This window comes from Heliconius melpomene, chromosome 5 (genome assembly GCF_056956725.1).
Source record: "Heliconius melpomene rosina isolate 202511_hmr_F chromosome 5, ASM5695672v1, whole genome shotgun sequence".
Classification (NCBI taxonomy): domain Eukaryota; kingdom Metazoa; phylum Arthropoda; class Insecta; order Lepidoptera; family Nymphalidae; genus Heliconius; species Heliconius melpomene.
The window spans coordinates 5314865-5337001 of NC_140393.1; positions in this window are offsets into that span (position 1 = coordinate 5314865).

Genomic DNA, 22137 nt, shown 5'->3' on the forward strand with positions numbered 1-22137 from the left:
GCTTTTTTTATCTATGTTTTTATCTAAATTTTCACTCATGCCTACTATGGAATCGCGGCTATCGTCGTTTATCTTAACTAAAAGATAGACATAGATATTAGATATATTTATGCGTAGATACTGTACATATATAATAATAATAATGTAATATTTTTTAAATTAATCATAACCAACTAGTATAGAACGAATGACTAAAAGTAATTCGAGAAAATGAAATATTATTTATTAATATCTTCATTTTGTCGTTCAGTTGCCAAGGCGAAGGCGCGACGTTTAGTTCTGCCTCTCAGGGCGCAATTCCTGTAAAATCGGCGGAAAATGGAGAACGGAGTGCCTTATCACTAGGTTCCCTCTACCTATACTACATGCGGGATACATTGTGAATCTGAAAAAAAAAAAAATCTATATAATAAATAATAATAATTATCTCTGAATTTAAATAAACCTCGTTATAAGATTTTGAGATTAATGATAAAAACAAAATTTGGGTCTGACAGTTACAAAGGTGTACATTGAGATAATAAGCCAACAAAATTCCTAATCCCAATCACGGCTATCCCGGAACTGTTTTAATAAATAAAAACCTATTGAATTCCAGAAAGGGTAATCCTTTGGGATTTTAATGGAATTTACGGGTGGAGTTTAATTCTTCACGTGCGTATCATTGTCATGAAGGAATCCTTTGTCAGTAAAGGCTATAATATGGTCTCTTAACCGTGATTTATGGTGACCCGGCGCCCGTTGACCCTTCGTAATACTTGTTCTTAGGCACGTTGTGAAATGAACGTGCTCTTTTGAATATTGTAATTTGTTCTAATGATGTGGACGTGAGTAGGTTGAGTGGGAAAGACCCTGGCAATAGCCAGGATTAATGCCAGGAAGAAGAAGAAGAAGATATGAACGTGAGTTCTGATTTTTCAGCTTCACGCTGTATCCCGCACTCAGTAGGGTACGCAGACGGAACCTGTTAAGACAATATGTTACGCATTTTCCCCGACACCAAAGTGAAGAAAAGAAAATATTCAATATTTCCTCGAGTAAGGATCGAAGCCACAACCAGTCGCGGTTATAGTCACGTATTTGTGGCCCTGCGCCACGACTGGCCCCATATTTATCAAATTCTAGATATAATTTGTCTTTATCTTAATATGTTCTACTTGAATCTTAGCTCAATGGGGACAGTATCTAACTGTGAAAGCGTTAGATGAAAATACTTCCTGAAGTATTTTCATTACCGTACTCTGGTAAGTTGAATGCGACGTTGAGTTTGGGCGGAAAATGGAGAGAGTGTCTCTACATACCTTGCTAATATATAAATCGTAAAGCTATAATTGTATATATAAATATTTTAACTTTAAGGTACACATCTACCGCCATTTGCGAGGTAGGAAAACATAAAATACCGATTCCTATTTCCAGGATATTTTTGTTTAATTGGATATTATACGTAAACATTTTTTCTTGCACTGACGCGTTCAAACCGTCCGTCCGTTCGTCCTTTCAAAAATTAATGGCTGTGGATAATTGCTAGAGAAATAAGAAAAATATTTTTAGGAAGGAGGTAACAGTAGTGCCTGGAATTTAATTGATATAAAATGTAATCATTTTAATGTAGATTGCAAAACTTGTTTCAAATTTGTTTCATATTAATATTTTTTTATATTTAAATGATTTTGTTGATAAATAAATATAAGAAAAAACATATTTGATATATTACTTGTAATTTTCTGAATGCGATAACCATTCTTAAATGTGGTCATTCGGTCGGCTTAAGGAAATTAGGCAGCGACAATGAAGGGAGTTTCTCGTCTAATGACCCGCGGGATTACCACTCCCTCGGATAACATTTCCTTGTACACCAATGTATATTTGTATATATCTATATCTATATAGTATCTATATCTATATAGTATATAGATATGAGGATAAGGAAGTCGAAGGAACCCTAATTGGTGAAATACTCGTACATACAATAGGAACTGGCCTCATAACATCAAATGAATATCTTGTTTAGTAAAAGTATGTAATCGTACTGTTTTTATTTCTAAATAAATATGTATTATAAATAAATATGTACTGAGACGTTTTTTGGGTAACGTTTTTAGATTAAATGTCTATTATTTATTAATTATAATTATTTTGTAATGAATAAATTCATTTTTGAGGCCGTCATGGTGCAGCTTCTGGTTGTTAGTGTGACGATTGTAGGTTCGATTCCCACTAGAAGATCGAATTGATTTTGATTTTCGAGCTCTAATGACAAAGGAAAAGCGTGGCGTGGTTATAATCATTGGAGTAAATAAAAAAATATATAATTGTCCGTTAACTATGAGGTGCATTCATAAAAAAGAAGAAAAATATATATACATATTAACTTTGTCCCATATTCCCAGTATTCACACACCTATATAAGTTCAAATAGTAAATAGTAAATGTCAGTAAAGTGAGCAAAAGCTGTAGCTGTATAATGGCGTGAAAAAAATATTTTATATACTATATAAAATTATTCTAGCGTTATATTTGACACACCTTTGCGCGCGGTGAAAAATCACACGCGTCGTTGCATATCTGTTCAATGTGGGAATTTTATATTTATTTATGAAGTGGGAAAACTACGAGTGCCTTTATAGTTACTTGTAAAATTAATCTCATAATTTTATTTTGATTAAGCAAAATTGATTTATTTACATAAAGGGCCAGTCTTGGCTCGGGACCACAAGTAAGCTGCGGGCTGTAAACGCGACTGGTTGTGGGTTCGATCCCCACTCGGGGAAATTAAATAAATGTTGTGAAAATAAAAGAGAAGATTAGAAATTTTAACAAGTCTGTCACTTTTATAATATTTATACTTTTGTATCAACTTCATAATATACAGGGTGGAATTGTCAGCGCCACTTTAAATGAAACCACAGTTTTAACTACTCTATAAAAGCCTAATATAATTCGGAAAAAAAATAATTCTCAAAAATGAAAAAGTTTTTTTTTCAAACAAAATAAATAATAAAATTATCGTTTTAAAATAAAACACCATTTGTAAAGTATAACATAGGCACGCACACACTTACCTGTCAAAGCGGCTACGTCGCATACGTATGTGTGCGAGACACGAAATACAGGTATGGATAAAAATCGTGAAATGTAAAAAAAATCCTACGTCCAAACCGTCGAGGTACCTTGATTATTTTTTTGAATTCTGGGTTTGAAATATTTTACCCTTATGATTTTATATGCAGTTTCAGTAAAAGAAGCGCTTCCTCTTCCACCCTGTATATTAATTTATTTATTCTTGACAAAGAAAAAATAATTTTAGGCCACTCCGTTACCCAATCATCACGTATTTCGAAACACTACGAGTTTTCAAGAATTTCTGGTTATATAATTAGTAAATCGTAATATAATACTAATTTATCAATAGATAGAGAAAATAGAAAAGTGCAATAACTCAGCTTTTTCCGAATTGAAATCTTAAGAGTCCATAGAAATAGAACACGTCCAAACTAGAGCGACATGGCCGCGAGCGACTGGCGCTCTCCGAGATGTGAAGTGCCGCCGGGGTAATGTCGCCCCCTCTGTTTACACTAAAATAAAAAGATGCTTGATGAGGCATGTTTATTATTTAAGTATGGCTGCAATTTTTTTTATGGTTTCAACTAGCTATTTATTTCACTCTTCTCGACGTGAAAGAACGTTTTATTTACATTTCTTGTCATATTTTTCTTTCTATTTACACTTTCTATTTAGTTCTAGCGGCGTGTTGAATCGCGGAGCTTAACTGCGCTTTGCCGAGATATCAGAGTGAAGAATTGAAAACATAAAATATTTCTTTTTCTTGAGCGGGAATCGAACTCACAGCCCGTCGCGCTTACAGTCACGCTTTTGCTCCTGCGCCCCGACTGGACTGGTAGATATATGATATGAGTCATTTTCATGTTACTTTTAAGTAATAAGAACACTATGAAAGGAATAAGTAATAAAAGTTATGTAACAATAATAAATGTTTTGCCTCGAAATCAATTTTTATCAATAATATATTGTTTATAAATGAACATTTAAATTAATATTATTAAATATGATATCAAAATAAATAAATTATATGGCAACATTTTAAATAAATGACTTCTACCCACCGACTACGTATTTAACAAATTAAATAAAATTGTGTCACAGTATAATTGATTTGGGTAGGAAAACCTCATTGGAAATGCAAGCGACTGAAACCATTAGGTAATGAAAGAGCTACTGGTCTTGTTGGAAAATAAATTGTGGTTTCATATTAAATTGACTTTCACCATAATTTTTATATGATCACCAATACTTATTATGCTTATAGACCTTCATTCAAAAAGATAGAGATAGAGAGATCTCTGATCTTTGAAATCGAGAAATATAAAGAAAATCATTAAATATGTATTACCTATTTAGGTAATTATTAAAGTAGTCGCGGTTGAGGATGAGTTCGTAGCAAAGAGGCACAAGTATGGGGCTGTAAATACGATAGGTTGTGGGTTTGATTCCCACTCGAGGAAATTAAATATTTAATATTTTTATTTCTTCGTTTTGGCAAAGCGGGGCCTTGACTTCCGCCACTCAACACATACCTCCAGAATTCGGCGGAAAGTGGGGAACTGGTCCTCTGGTATATGCGGGATATATCGTGAGCTAAAAAAACTAAAACAGAGAATACGGCCACAGAAATAGAATAGAAAATAGAATAAAAAAAACTTTATTGCACACAGAATAGTTAAATATATGGCCATATTCTGTGAATTAAATTACTGATACCACAATACGCTACAGTTGTACAAAAGAGGCTTAATTATGCCTCAGTAATAAAAGGCTTTTAACATATATATACAACATACAACATACATAGAACATGGCGAAATCTTGCTTCTAGTTTTAATAGATAGCGGGTAAGTTTCGTATTCTTACTATTGTCTGAAAGGGGAGCCTTATTAAAATAAATTAAATGTTGCAACATTTAATGATGGCTGTTGGAATAACTTTTTTGTAGTTTTACTCTTTAGTCCGCACGTAGCGGGGTAGGCAGAGGGAACCTAGGAACCTAGTGTATTCAGTGACATTTCTGTTTCAAAATTTCGGATGGAAATGTCGGATTGTCAAGCCATTGCGTGTTGAGTGGTGGATTTTCTCCTTTATTTGTATGGTAAGTTTTCATTTCGTGTCAAATTTCATAAATGTTTGTCCACGGAAAGATTCCTATAGATTTTGACTTTATCTTTTAATAGAATAATCTAATTATTTCTTATATAACAATATTATTTAATAACAATTGCATTTGACAGGAAGTCCTATAAGAACGTAAAGCTTACTTATTCATTCCATTCACAAAACCGTATTAAAGCGGAGAGCGAACATTAACTACGCCTTTAGCGGGATCCTTTTCTGATTCCTCCCGTAATGTAATATGTATCCGTGTTTTAGTATGTAAATGTTATGGAAAGTTTTATTGTTTCTAAATAATAGTGTCCTCTAAAAAAAATTGAGTGTATGGCATATAGTATTTAATGCGTTATGTCTAATCTTTATATCTTATCTAATAATGCGCTGAACAGAGTGGAGAGAATAACGTGATAATAACCTGGATTTAAATTATATTTTTTTCTATGCTCATCAATTATAAAATAATATGGCATATTATGAAGACAAATATAGTTTTCTTTATGTCTAAGAAGCTTCGATCTGTCAGTAAAAAAAAATGGAGGTCAAAATAAATGTAAAAAATAATTTTAAAAATATATATTTCAATAATTGAAATGAAATAGTTATTAAATTATATTGTCGTAGAGGCACAAAGTGTGACTGAAAACGCGACTGGTAGTGGGTTCAATCCCCACTCGAGGAAATTACATATTTACTTAAATTTATATTTTCATTTCTTAGCTCTGGTGTCGGCGTTAAGTTCCGCCTTCAGAATTCGGCGGAAAGTGGTAAACGGAGCTGCTGTGTGCGGGATATAGCGTAAAAGTAATTTTTTTTTAAATATTGTGATCAAAAGTCAATTTACGTCAATTTAATATAAAACCACAATTTATTTTCCAACACGACCAGTAGCTCTTTCATTATCTAATGGTTTCAGTAGCTTGCATTTTCAATGAGCTTTTCCTACCCAAATCAATTATACTGTGAAGCAATTTTATTTAATTTGTTAAATACGTGGTCCGTCGAGAAGTCATTTATTTAAAATGTTGCCATATATAATATATTTCGATATCACATTTACTCATATTTAAATGTAGATTTTTAAATAATATATTATTGATAAAGAATTACTTCGAGGGAGACAAACATTTGTTGTTGAATTATATTGTTTTTTATGTTTATATATTTTTTTTTGTATTTATATATATTAATTTAATTATTCAGTGCGGATTGGTGCCGTAATCGAGTCTCAAAGAGTCGGTAAATCGAATTTCAAGTTTGTCAAAACTTATTTTAAACTTTGGTGAGTATTATTTAGGGCTCCGTACTTCAAAAGTAAAATACGAAACACCTATAGAATCACAGAAAACTGAAGCTTCTAAATCAACGTAGGGCGGTCATTTTTGCTGCACTAACTTGTTCTAGTACAAATTTCTACAGTAGTGGAGAAATAATTATCTGATGAGGAATAAGTTCTCTGATGAGGAATGAACTCACAACAATAATTTATTATAACATCCTTAATAATTTATTAAAGATATACACTTACAACAAAATAGAAACAATGACCAACTTACAAATTAAAAAAAAACAGTTTCATAAGTTATTTTTTATTCTCTTTTATGGTTTGTTAAAATTATTGGAAAAAGTAAATATTATTAACGTTAGTGCCTGATCAAAATCTAGGCTCTATGTAACGTCACGTTCGCCTCTCCAATTTCACATTGGTTCGGGTCATGAGACATCCAGACGATCGTATAACTAAAGCAATATCCATAAACTTAAAAATTTATGGAAAAAACCTTCCCTTTTATAGGCCCAATGGGTTTTACAGCATTGTTTTACATTTTAATGGAAGGTAATGTGTTCCGGTAGTCAGTAACTAAAATAAATGTGAATTCTATTTGAATTTTTGTTGCTAAGGAAACTTTGGACTTCGTTACTATCAGCTCGTTTAGGTATTATCATGAAATAACATAGAAAATAGAAATATTTTAGGACATGGATTATTCGATTTCTTAATATTCCGATATTCTTTACGTTTGTTAAACTATAAAAATCTGAATTGTATATTGTTTATTAATCCAAGAAACTTTGTATTTAAAGGTCTGCTTGCGCTTAACTAATTTTTCTTTGTCTTTTTGTAAAATTTTATCTTCAGAATATAGTTCTTTGTAATCGAAAACAGTGTAATGTATTTTATACAAATAATAACCTATATATCTATATGTTAGGTTAATGACATCTTTTTGAAACCATTTCTTTAAATTAAAATTTGACTGAAATTAAAAATTTTACCGATCTTCACTATATTTTTATCAGGCAACCTAAAGAAGATTGCTAAAATAAGAAATAGTAAATATTAAAAAAACTATGCTTACACAAATAATTATAAAACAATTTATCATTAACGTTGTTGTTTTATTCAAATATTTACCATACATAAAGAAGAAACAGCTTGATAAACCCCCGATGGCGTATTAAATCCCACTCTCGGGTGTTTGATTAAATCTCCATATTCATCGTCTTCGATAATGAATTCTGAAGGGATATATATACTCGTACGACAAAATCAACTGTTCTTGTTAATAGAAAACAATGTTATATAAATTTAAAGATATTTTAAGGAGATGCACAGAGGGCAAGTGGAGAACGGAGTGTCTGAACACTAGGATCCCCCTGGTCCTGTCTACCCCGCTGTGTGCGAGATTCAGCGTGAAGCTGATTTATTTATTTTATTTATCTAATAATAATCATTATTATGTAATACTGATGTATAATAATATAGGTACTTACATATTATTTAGTGTAGGTTAATGCTTGTCTTGGTACGAACAGAAATACATAGCAGGCGGACAGCATAGATAGCACAACCTAGAGTTTAGACACTCCGGTTTCCAATGAAATTTGCGGCACTGCGACTTTTTTGAAAGGAAAACTTATTTTTTGTGAAAATTTATCATAAATAATGTAAAGAATGAAATAAAATCTTTTTTTATACACATTTATTTTATAATATTTTATTTTTTATATCAATTTGTCATCAAAAGACAAATCAAGAATTTCGATGTTTGATTTTGCTATACGAAATTTACATCTTCCAGCCATCAACAGCTACAGGAAGTTGAGGATATAACGGAGAGACATATCTGCCGTCGCACCGGAACTTTACTCATCATTTCGGCTGCCTTCATTGCCATGCTTTGTGAGATCCGAGGCAACATTTTGGCGAAATATGTCGGGGAGACTCGCAAAAAATATTTCTTTTTACGTAAACATTGTACTTATTACTTGGCGGAGGGCAATGTTTTTCTTCTGAAAATTGTTTTTATTAAATTTTCCCTGGATTGTACGTTTTTTATACTTCGTGTGTATATTATAATATTATAAGATAACTTTGTTCTGTCTGTCTGTCCGTTTGTCAAGATTTCGGGATCGCATGAAGTTATCGAGCTGAAATTAATATAAAATATTTAGGTCTACGAGTATAATCCCTTGGAGTTCATAAAAAATCAACTTCGTTCTCAAGTTCTTCGTTCGAAGTTTTTGAATTTTTTTAAAAATGTATATTGTGAATTATATTTACTTTTGAATTAATTAATAAAAAAGTAAATATTATTTTAAATTAGTGAACAAAAGTATAAATGTGGTGTTTTTATAAGTAAATATTAAAAACTCGTGGTAAAAGAAAATATATTTTCTTCCCGTGTGTTGTTTGCAGTTCATTAGTCCTCCATTTAACTTTTAAGTTACAGGTACCACGGTAAGACTTTAACAAGCTGTATTAACTTAAAAGGCAAATCTAAATTTTTCTTTCTAAATCAAGATTTTTCAAAAACAAAATATGTATTTCAAATATATGTAATGAAATTAATTTTAAATAGTAGACAGAGGGAACCTAGTGTTAAGACACTCCGTTCCCCACTTTCTCCCGAATTCTGGAGGCATAGCGTGTTGAGTGGCGGAATTCAACGCCGCGCTTTGCCTCGACACCAGAGCGAAGAAATGGAAATATAAACGTAAATAAATATTTCACTTCCTCGAGTGGGGATCGAACCCACAACCGTCGCGTTACAGTCACACCCTTGCGCCGCTGCGCTACGACGGCCTTGATTTATTTCTTATATTATTTTTAAATTAATTTTAAAGTTATAAGATAAACCCGCGCGGTAAAATTCTAGTCGAGGTTTGGAAAACATCCAATAGCTCCTACTCACACACGACACAAACACCGTCGTCGACGGAATCGACGACGAAGTCCAGCTTATTCAACGGCTCGATCGCGTCTCGGCGCGGTCGGGCCCAGCGGTTAGGGACCGTTAGCTCCCTTAGAGTAGTCTAATTTGTCCCCAGTCGCGACTTCATGTCGCGGCTGGTTTGCTTAGCATAGGTGAAATCCCAGTCCGCTCGACGGCCGCAAGCCGAGGTTCGAGTCCCGCAGGGGGCGCCCTTACAGTCGTCGACTTCCTCACAGGCAGCCACTTAGTGCTTGCATTTCTTCAGGGACAGAGTACCCTCTTCCCTACCCAACCGGTGTCGCTGTAAAAGCCAATAGGGCTAACAGCATTATCCACATGTTCGAAAAAAAAAAAAAAAAAAAAAAAAATCCAATAGCTTTAACAAATAGCTTTAGGTTTTGTTCATTGTGACACATATTTCTTACTGAATATTGCTAGATAGTCTGAAACAGGGGCCGTCGTAGCGTGGTCGTGGATTCGATTGCCGGGTAATTAAATATTTAATATTTTCATTTCTTCGCTCTGGTAACGAGGCAAAACGCGGCGTTGAGTTCCGCCACTCAACACGGAATGCCTCCAGAATTCGGCAGAAAGTGGGGAACAGTGTCTTAACACTAGGTTCCCTCTGCCTACCCTGCTGTGTGCGGGATACAGCGTGAAGCTGATTTTTTTCAATTAATTATAAAAAATTAAAAGTTAGCCTATATAGTTTTAAAATAAAAATGATTATAAATTCCTTCAAGTCGACACTTTAAATAAAACTTCAGTAATCCTGCACTACCCATTGTTCATCGACTTTGCAAAATGAAAATGGAGTCTCTACATAATTCTTTAATTTCCAACGCTGACAAACGTTTTTTAGTCTTTTTAAACACCTGAACAGTCACAAGTTGAAATTAAAATAGTAGTTATAGAACTATATCTTTTTCTCTTCTTTTCTTTTCTTTTATTTATATCTTTGTTTTAAAATAGATGCTTATTAATCTAATAGCTTAAACGTATTCGATTGTGAAGCTAAGTTACATTTAGTTATAAAAATATTTCATGCTTTCTATAATAAAATATTATACAATACAAAAAAAAAAAATAGAGAGAAATAGGGGTCTTTGTTGTCGAAAATTAAAATATACACCAGATTTTAATTAAAGTTTTTAATAGTGTAACTATCAATTCGCGTCCAATTTTATGGATTGGTATTTGCGAGTAATATTTCATAACATGCACAGGAAATACAAATAAACGATGTTTCTATGTTTAAAGGCTATATAAATGATATCAACCAAATCAGCCTTTTCGGGTCCACTGCTGGACATAGGCCTCTCCCAGGGTGCGCCAAAGCATCTAGTCGAAGCCAGCAACCGTCTTCAGGTCGTCGGTCCATCGAGCTGGAGTGCGCCCTACGCTACGCTTGCCGATCCGCGGTCTCCACTTAAGGACTCGTCTGCTCCAATAGCCATCGGTCCTTCGACAGACGTGTCCAGCCCATTGCCATTTCAACGTACTAATTAATATAAATAATATAATAACTATAAATACAAAAAATTAAAACAATTGATTTGTTATCGTTTTAAATATATTTACAAAATAAACGTTAACAAAAATAGTTATGCATAACTTAAGTCCACGTTGCAGTAAGAATATTCGTTGAGACATAATGCTGATTTTGAGACCGAAAACAAACTCCACAATTGTCACCTAACTTTGAACTAAGATGAAATGATATTTGATATTATTCTTATATAGAAAACTCATAGTTCAAATAAGTATAATATTAGAAGGAAAGATAATTTATTTTATGTAAAAAAAATATGGAATAAATTATACTTCGTTATATAAAATTTCGTTGGCCTGTACGTAGAGTACCTTCCGTTTGACAAGTGACTTGTTTGCTAAACGACGGTTATTATTAATTTTAATAATATTCCTCCCTTATTAATTAATACTCTAAATCAATTTAAACCCTATTGTAGATAAATGTATGAAAATCATTCTTTTTGCAATGTTATTTCTATTTTATAATTCAGAACTATTATTCATCATAGATATGATATGGATATTTAAATTTCAATAACTATAACAGTTTTAAAGACAAGAAGAAGAAGAAGTTCGAGTAATTCTCATTGTTTTCAATATGTCCATGTAATATTTTGAGATTTTGAAAAAGAGGGAACCTGGGAACCTAGTGTTACGAAGCTCCGTTATTGTTAAGACACTTCTGTTTCTCATTTTCCGCTGAAATTAGTCATTTTGAGTTGAGTGACGAAACTCAACGCTGCTTTTTTCGACACGAAAGTGATGAAATAAAAATATAAAATATTTCATTTCCTCGAGTGGGAATCAAACCTCCACCAAGCTTACAGTCACACGATTGTGCCCCTGCGCCATGGGCTGGGCTCAATGAATAGAAGAAAATAGAGATAGATAGATAGATAAAATTCTTTATTATATATACTCTTTATTATTATATTATATATTAAATAATAAATAATATTTTACATACAAATAAATTGTCTTAGACATTTCACAAACTCTTAAGACAAACATGCCCGCGAGAGTTGTAAGTTTGTCACTCACAAACGGGCTAATATGATTTAGAAGTTTTGTTCACGTACTCGTGTTCTTCAGTGAATTCATATAAACATGTTTTGCGAAATTATCTCAGGGCTTTTACATAAAGTCTTATTGTTAATATTAATTGTAATAGTTTTATTTAAAAGCTTGTACTGTTTTAGAAATATATCATCTCTAATCTCTCTTTTTTTATCGTAATCTTTCTTTTTTTTATTAAGAAGACAAAGCAAACACTCCCTCTGGGGAGTGTTCTGACTCTACCCATGATAAATACTCACTAAATTAAAATTAATGAAGTCTGAAAATCTATTTTTAATATTATCCTTATTATATTTAGTATACTAAATAAATATATGATAAATATTTTTGTGGTGCTCTATTTAGTATTTTTTTCAACTTTACGCTGTATTTAAATTTTCTGAATTTTCGAGGCATTACTTATTGTGTTGCGGAACTTAACGCCGCGCTTAGCCTTGCGTAGTTCGCTCTGATAGAGTGAAAAATTTGAAACATAATAACTAATAACATAATAATTGCGTAAATATAGGTTTCATATGTAGATAGATAGAGGTAGATGATAGAACGTAATAGTTTTAAGCCCATCCCATTAAATATTCGAATGGAAGAGCTTTAGCCAAGCTTTTAATGCAAAGGGATTGAAACTGCTAAACTGTTTTCAGCTCATTATAATATGATGGTAAGAATCCTGGATGAGATAATAAATCTTTTTGGATCGTTAGCTATATTTAAGAACTTCAGGTACCCTTCACACAGCAAGGTAGGCAGAGGGAACCCAGTGTAAAGATACTCCGTTGTAATGTTGCCGTTTATAATAGGTACAGAACCATCGGTGGGTGAGTCCCACTCGCACTTAACTGGTTTTTTAACTATAATAATAAACGATTCTCTTCTGAAGTAAAGTAATTGTCACCAGTTCTACATATCGTAGAAGCAATCTGAAATGTATAAATGCCCTCAATAGAGCGATTTTAAGTGATTTTCCAGTACGTCGTGCAAACTCATAACAATGAAGACTTCGACGCCCTACATACTCCAGCATGATGGTAAGCGGGGCGCGCTCGCAATTTCCACGGCACATATTCGCAACGGAAACGAGGTCGGAATAGGTACATATTGCAATTTTTAAGTGAGGTCAACATTGAATTTAACTTACGTTGACGAGTTGGACATGGGTTTCATATATTATTTTGATTAATTGTGTATATTTTATTTTTAAATTAAATTCATTGTGTGATAATTATATTGTAAATTTTTATAAAGGAGATAAATCGGAAAAATGGATGGCTTTCGATTTCGATGGGGCGAACGCCTGGTTAACCTTGTCCAAAACATAGAACCACGTGCTCTCTCCAGTATTCGACCTGTAGCTTTTGTTTTGGAGGAATACTCCATCGGAGGTGCTGGTACCCTTTCTCTCTCAGTACCACTGTCATATTGTAGGACTCCCATTCCCAGTCCCTTCCCCCCGGACGCCATAGTGCTTTGAATGCTGAGGGTGATCATAATCTCCTCGAGTCTGCCCATACGTGCTGCCATTGCTGCCGATGTGACTCTAACACATTAACTTTAGTCGCCTTTACTACGATTCCACCAGAAGTAGGTTTTGATCCTATTCTTAGCTGGAATAACTCAGAAAAAATACTGAATGTTAAGGATTCAGGAACTTGAATACTTGTATTTCAAGAATTTTAAATTTTATTATATTTATTTAAATTTCTTTAAAGCAACCCAGAGAAAATATAATCCTGGAATTTATAATATTAAACACTTTATTTTCAGATTGAGCTTGTTGAAAAAAGCTATATTGAAAGCTTGTCGTCTGCATCTCGTCGTTTTTGTTCCAAGAATATTAAAAAATACTTTTATATAAACTGCTATTTCAGTTAACTTTTCTTTACAAAGTAGATGATTTAATAATTATATCTTAAAACGACAATAATAAAATCTAAATCTAAAAAGGATTATTTCTTATATTATTTAAATAAATGTGTGCTTAGGTTTAAATTGAGATAGGTAGAGATATACTAAACAAATAAGAACATTTGAAAGTTTCAAATTAGCATTCACATTGCCTTTTCTGATGCTGTACGAGTACGATGTAAAAAGAATCATTATGTTAATTTTAGTCAAAGTTTGCAACGTTATGGAGCTCTTTGAAAATTTCGCTGACAAATTTTACATGGTTTCACGAGTTTCGGATATGTGTCGCTTCACGGTTCCCGAACATTGGGGTGAGGTGATGGAGGAACAGAGTCGCCATGGTTTTTTATACATATCTTATAAATTCTGTTGGTTCTTTTTATAATTTTTATTATGGTTAAGATAAACTTCTATGTATATCCTAGAATCAATTCATTATTTAATGAAAAACATATTCTTCTCGAATCAACACGGAATTCGGCGTAAAGTGGGAAACGTAGTGTCTCAATACTAGGTTCCCTCTGCCTACCCTGCTATATACGGCATATAGCGCCAAGCTGAAAAAAAACGAATTCTATAATTATGATTAAGACAAACATTTTTATTTATTAATTTGTGAAATCAATGTATTTAATCGAAGGCAGTTTATATTTCTAAAATTTATGGAATGGTATACATTTAGAACTACTAGATAAATTTCCAACATTTCATAGAGATATTTAATTAAGTAGTTCAACTTAATTATACTAATTGCATATGTATGTACAGTCGACTGTAGCCGCAAATAGTTCTGAATCAAATTACCGACGCAGAGAAGTTATACGGAATTTATAAAATACTGGTTTGTTTGTGAAATGATAATTTTTGTTTGTATTACATTTACTAATGCAAATAGAAATAATCCAAATAATAGTTGAAAATGTTAGTTTAGAAAATTATTTGTTTAATGTGAAATTTGATTAGGTTAAAACCAACTAGGATTAGAAGTATTTTACCGCGACAAAATGGCTGAAATGTATAAATTTATAACATACGAGTACATTACTATTATTTAAAGCGGTGTTATGTTCCACCACTTTATACGCCATGTCTCGAAAATTTTGCGGAAAGTGGAGAACGGAGTGTCTTAACACTAGGTTCCCTCTGCCTATCTACCTATAAAAGTTCCACGGGATGTGTGAAGCTAAAAAAAATAATACTAACATTAAATTTATAGTACACGTTTGTAATAATCATATATTAGTCGGTTTATATATATAAATATTATAAGTCCAGTAGTAGGAGGCAATAGCCAAAAAAATATGGTAATAATCCAAACTAAATTGGTAAATAAAGGGGTCAAAATAGGAATGAGGGGAATTTGTAAGTTTTTTTTAATGTTGTGCTGGAAATTGAAATCTCTTCTTGTAAATCTATTTTACCTTCAAAGTACTTTGTTAGACGTTTAGCATGCAGTTGTCGAGATTTGGAGTTCAGCCAGCTCTTAGTACAAATAAATGCTCAGTAAATAGTTTAGCTAAATTTTTGAATATACTTAGATTTAAAAAGACTGTGTCATCAATTAAAGTTAACATGTTACAATGAAAATAATACAAAAAAAAAACAACTAATAATAAATAAGTAATACTCAAGCAAATAATTTATGGGAAATATTTTAAAAGGCATTCGTGATGCAGGGATACAAGCGTGTGACAGTAACGCGAGGTTTGTGGGTACAATACCCACACGGAGAAATAAATTATTAGTTACCTTTAGAATGCGGTGGAAAGTGGCGTACGGAGTGTCTTGACACTAGGCTCTCTCTATCTGTGATACAATGTGAAGCTGAAAAAAAATAGTTTTTTTTTTCTTTATTTCATAATAGCTTAAATTTTGCTTACCCATAAGCAAAAATCGGTGGAAGTCCAAAGAAAGTTTTACTTTCAAATTGCTTCCAGCACAATTCAGCACCTACGAGATTACTCCAAACTTTGTTTAAAAATTACTTGACTTGACTTAATTTGTCAACTCCAAATGTGATTAAAATTTAAGGCGAAAAGATAAATACGATTTGCAGGAAATTTGGTAGCAAAAGGATGTTTTTTAGCTTTTGTATTTTTTATATAGCAAGGTAAGTTTAGTTTCCTTTTCAGTTTTCCGAGTGGTGCAGTTTTAATAGTTTTTAAGGTCACTCGTGGCGCAGTAATGCAAGTGGGTTCGAATCCCACTCGATGAAAGAAATATTTAATATTTTCATTTCTTCGCTCTGGTTTCCAGGGATATTATTCTTATTCAGGTTACTTAATTAAAATATTTGTTCCAAAACGAAAACAATTCAATATATTAAACGATTGTGAGAATTTTTCTCTGGCAAAAAGGAATCTTCATTATCCCGAAAACGAAATATAGGTGGGATAAAAGATATCATGCTTAATTTTCCGCTACCTTATTTCCTGAGTTTTGTTCCTATTTTTAAAGTAATATTTCAATATTTTGTATATTAAAACAAGTTTTATGGCTGGATTGATTAAGTATATTATAATTATAATTAAAAATATTAGAACTACAAAGCTATATTTTTCTTTAATGAATTTAAGATTATGTATTATAAAATATTTTTTATTACGTTACCTGCTATCTATTAAACTTATCTTAACAAATGTATTTTTTATCTATTTTAACTATTACTTCTTTATTAATTACTGTATATTAATTATAGCTTTTCGCTGTATTCCCGCACATAGCAGGGTAGTAAGAAGGAACCTGGGTATATGAATCGTTATAGTCGATTTTATTTTAATTTTATAACAACTTCAATTGTTATTCATTTATTTATTAGTAAGAGTAATAAGTAAGAAGCTAAGTAAGTGCTTGTAAAACACACTAAGATATATTATAGTACAAATAATATAGCTTTCTATGAAGGGCCGCCCGAGGAAAGCTTTTACGAGCAACAAAATGGCTGGGCGAGCTCGTTAAATTTAATATTTAATTTATTCGCTCGTTTGTCTTTTGCGACGGACTGTGATAAAACAGGGACTGGTAACAACAGTAATTGCAAAATATTTTAGATTTTTTTGTATATCTTTTAACAATTTTTTTAACGTCTCACTTTACTTGTGTTTAAACTTTATTAACCTCAAATTTAATATTATGATTTTGGTTTATACGTAAAATTTGCTTAAAATATATTGAGAATTGCCTAATTGTATGCGTTATTAATAAGTATAGCTTTTTTTTTAGATATACGCTACTGTGATTCATCCAGTACAAAGCAAGGCCGAGCAGACCTGGGAACCTAGTGTAAAGATACACCGTTCCCATTAAGACACTTCCGTTCCGTTCCCATGTTTCCGTTTTTATTCCTTTTCCATAAATATTTCTTCTTTAAAAAAAAAAAGAATATGCATACTTGAAGCTTTGACGAAATGAGAGTCATATTTCTATACATTTTTTAATTAATTCACATACATATATACAGAATAGATATTCTGTTTATCACGGAAACTAATAGTAAACAATAATTAGCTTCAAAATTCGTACAACACAATTACCTAGTAATTAAATTGTCCATTCAACATTAACTTTCATTTGAAACTACCATTATTGGTTAGAATTTACAAAAACAATCACTGTCATGGGAATATATATATATTTTTTATGGAAAAAGGACAAGGCAAACGAGCGTTCGGGTCACCTGATGATGATCACCGCCGCCCACGACCCCGTGCAGCACCAGAGGAGCTACAGGTGCCGGCCTTTGAGGTGGAGATAGACGCGGTTTTTGAAGGTACCCATATCTATATATCTATATGTCTATATATCTATATGTCTATATTCCCTATAATATAGACATTATTGTTTCTACGTGTTTATGGTATATTACCTACTAATATTTTCTGTTATTTATTGGTATGTTATTAGGTACTAACTATTAAACCAATTAAATATGCATATTATTAATTTTTATTTTCTCTAAGCAGATTCAGCTTAGTGTTAAAACACTTCACTTCCCACTATGTGTCGAATTCTGGAGGCATTCGGTGATGAATGGTGAAACGAATGGGGAGTTTCCAGAATATTTTACATGAATATTAAAAATATAGTAATTAACTTTTTTTTCATCTTCACGATGTATCCCGCTTGTAGCAAGGTAGACAGAGGGAGTCTGGTATTAGGACATTCCTCTATTCACTTTCCGCCTAATTCTGAAGATATTTATTAGAGTGGCTGAACTCGCTCCGATACCAGACCAAAGAAAAGTAAATATTAAATATTTAATTTCTTCAAACGGGAATCGAATCCTAAACATACCGCGTTTATACATGCTTGTTCCCTATGCCACAGGCCTAATTATATAGCTATTCTATGTTAATAGACAATCTAAATCGATTCTATAATTAGAATAATGCATTTTTTTTGTTTTTAATTTTAAAAAAACTACATCCACGGGCGCATAGTTGCCCGTGCCTTTTTTTATTTTAAGAAAGTTCTTTTAATGTGGCGTACTTAATTTTGGGACAATTCAAACTGTACTTATATCTAGAGCTTATACTAGAGGGGTTGGATGAGACCCCTACCGACAATTTTTTTTTTTTTTTCTTTTTTTTTTTTTTTTAACATATATTATTATAGTCTTTTGTATAATTATTATGTATATATGTATATGTATATGGAATTTTAGATTTGGCCTGGCTTATGCAGAACGTCAAGAATAATGCATTGTTATATTCGTATATAAATCGTGTACTAAGACTTACCAGTATACGCTTAAAAGCTTTGACTGCAATTTCAATGCAAAAAGGAAAAATAAGTATATGGTTATTGTAAGCTGGTTCTCATGCAATTTAACAAGCACGAAGCCATTACCAGATGATTCTTTGTGAGGTTATAGTGACCTCATACATACGAGTATGTCAGGTGTGTTGCTGCATTCAGTACGGTAAAATGAGTTGTTTTTCAACACGAAATATATGAATTTGTTTATAATTTTTTTTTACGATATTGAATCTTTTTATTATTTAAATATATAATTTGTTTAAATAAAAAAAGTTATTAAATATTTTTTAAATTATTTTTTGTATATAATTATATGTATGTATGTATTATTATATTATGGGAGAACTTGTGAACATGAGATTGAATCCTTTTTTTTTTTTTTTTTTTTTTTTTTTTTTTTTTTTTTTTTTTTTTTTTTTTTTTTGTCGCTGGGAAATGCATTTACGCAGACCGCTCATACGTGGCGTGCTTACGGATGAGCGGTACTGTGGGACTCACCGGTGAGACCGATCCTACCCACTAAAACCCAGCGGAAACCCTCTCCACCAAAATGAGACGCCGCAGGATCGCTCGCGCATACTACTACGACGCCTCGGTGGAAGGCCCGCCTTTTGCAGGCCATCATCGCTTTCAGGGTGCCCTAGGGCATCCGCAATAATCTTGCAGGAAGATCAACCTGACCCTCCCGCGGTAGCTCCTCTAGGGTAGGGGGAGTAGAAGATGCGCATACCGCCTTCTTCTACCCCCTGGCCTACGGCGGCGGAGCGAGTCTGCGTTCGAGCTGGACTCACGCACCCGCTCCGCGGCCTCCTTCAATGCGATTACTGATTCGCAGAAGGAGACCATTGCAGACCAGTTCCTCTCACAGTCCAGCATAGCCCCTACCACACTGGCCAGTGAGAGGTCTCTACCCACTGCCGCCATCAAGGCATGGCGTTGTGGGGCCCAAGCGGGGCATTCAGCCAGAGTGTGATACGCCGAATCCACGGAGGCATCACACTCGTGGCACACCGGCGACATCTCCCGACGTGCAATCTGATGCAGGTACTTACCGAAACAACCGTGCCCCGTCAGAACCTGCACCAGTCTGAACGTCAGGACACCAAAACTCCTTTTAACCCAGCGATCCAAGTGTGGGCGAACTGCCTCCACTGTCGCTAGGCCTGCCGCCGGTGACCCCAGGTCCTCTCTCCAGCGCCGGATCAGGGCTTCGTCCGCTCTTCTCCTGATCCGCGCGATAACCTCTGCCGATGGTTGCTCACCTCGCGACCGCTCACTTGCTCGAAAAGTGTAAACTTTAGCAAGCACTTGCGCCTGCAGCTCCCAAGGCGGATCGCCCGCCAAGAGTGTAGCCGCCGTCCACGACACCGTACGGTAACCTCGAATTGCTTTCACCGCTATAACCCGCTGCGCTTTCCGCAAGTGGGTTTTATTGTGAGCGGTGAGAGCGTCAGCCCACACAGGTGCACCGTACAATGCCATGGATCTCAACACACCGACATAAAGCCGTCGGCATGAAGAGTCCGGCCCTCCGACATTCGGCAGTAGCCTGCCAAGGGCTCCAGCGCAGTTTACAAGCTTTGGTGCAAGCAGAGCGAAGTGCGGTTTGAACGACCATCGACCGTCTAGGGTGAGACCCAGATATTTCATCTGGGTCCGTACCTCCACCTCCTGACCCTGGATGTTCAGAGTAGCCCTACGGGGGGGACCCCTCCGCCGGCCATGGATTAGGAGAGCCTCTGTTTTGGGCATCGAGACCCTCAGACCTAGCGCTTCGATGCGGTCGACGACAAGGCGAGTTCCGGCTTCCGCCAAGCGTGCCACTTCCTGATATGATCGTCCTCGGGCCGTGACCAGAGTGTCATCCGCATAACAAATGACCCCCATCCCAGTCGGAAGACGACCACGCAAGAGCCAGTCATAGCCAATATTCCACAGCAACGGGCCCAACACCGACCCCTGTGGAACCCCGCAACCGACACTTCGTCGACCGATCTGACCATTTTCTCCAATCCATACGACTACTCTGTCTTGGAGGTAGTCGTCCAACAATCGCCGGAGATAGAGAGGCACCCCATGGTACCGGAGAGCCTCTCTTAACGTCTCGAACGGCAGACTGTTAAAGGCATTGACCACATCCAACGAGACAGCGAGGAGAAAATCGCCGTCTGTTGTCGCGGCCAATGACCGAGTCTTCAGGGCGTTCAGGGCATCAATGGTTGACCGATTGGCCCTGAATCCGAACTGAGCCTCTGATATGCCCGGCCCTACCTCCTCTAGGTGCTGAATAAGACGGGAAGCAATGATCTTCTCGAAAAGCTTTCCCGTCTCATTCAGCAGCACTATAGGCCTATATGCTGAAGGAGAGTCCAGAGGACGACCCTCCTTGCGCAACAGGCACAAACCTCCTTCCTTCCAAATCTTCGGGAACTGTCCAGTTAGAAGGCACTCATCAAAAAGTTCCCGAAGTTTCTCGCCTAGGTATTCCATGGCAATACTCAAAAGCCTTCCTGGAATACCATCTGGCCCCGGGGCCGTCTTCTTGGCCCTCAGTCTCCTGAGCGCCATATCCATCTCCCCCTCAGTTATGGGGGGAACCACCGCCACTTCCTCATGCACTGTGTAAGGGGTCATACTAGGAGGAACGTGTCTAGGCGACTCCGGAAACAGTTCAGTCACGAGACGCAGCACAAAATCCGGCGACAGGGTTTCCGTCAGTGGAGCAGACTGCACACGAAGTTTGTTCCGGGCAGCAAGGTAAGGGCGACCCCAAGGATCCCTATTTAGGCTTGCAAGAAGCTCTTGGCGCCCCTGATCCTTTGCCAGTCTAATGGCGAGCTGGAGAGCATTCTTTTTTTCTTTGTAGGCACTCCGCAGCTGGTCCTGAAGTGTAAGATCAAGGCCATTTCGCCTTCTACACCTTGTGTAAGTCCGCCGCGCCCGATTACAAGACGCTCGCAATTCGGTTAACTCATTAGTCCACCAATATACTTGGCGGCATCGTCGTCGTCGCCGAGTTCTCGGCATTGCCGCGTCACACAACCTCGTTAGGTCGTCGCGCATTCGACTCGCCCGCTCTTCGACGTTGAGTCTTGCGCCCACCAAACTTTCTTGGTTGCACCAGTTGGCCACAATGGCCGCCTCCTTGACCATCTCTTTGTTAAGCTGGGTCAGAACCCACCTCGGGAACCTACGAGATGAGCCTCTGGAGTTAACCATTGACACCGGATGAGTAGAGACCTCGAACCTGATGTAAAGATGGTCCGACAGGGTCTCCACTTCTTTTTCCACTCTCCAGCGTGAAATCTTGGAAGCAACAGACGGACTAGCGAACGACAAGTCCACTATAGATCCACCGTTATGTCGCACACAGGTGAATACCGACCCAACGTTCAATAGGGACAGCCCAGAAAGCAATGCCCACACCTGGACAGCTTTCCCTTTGCTGTCCGATGTTGGGTTTCCC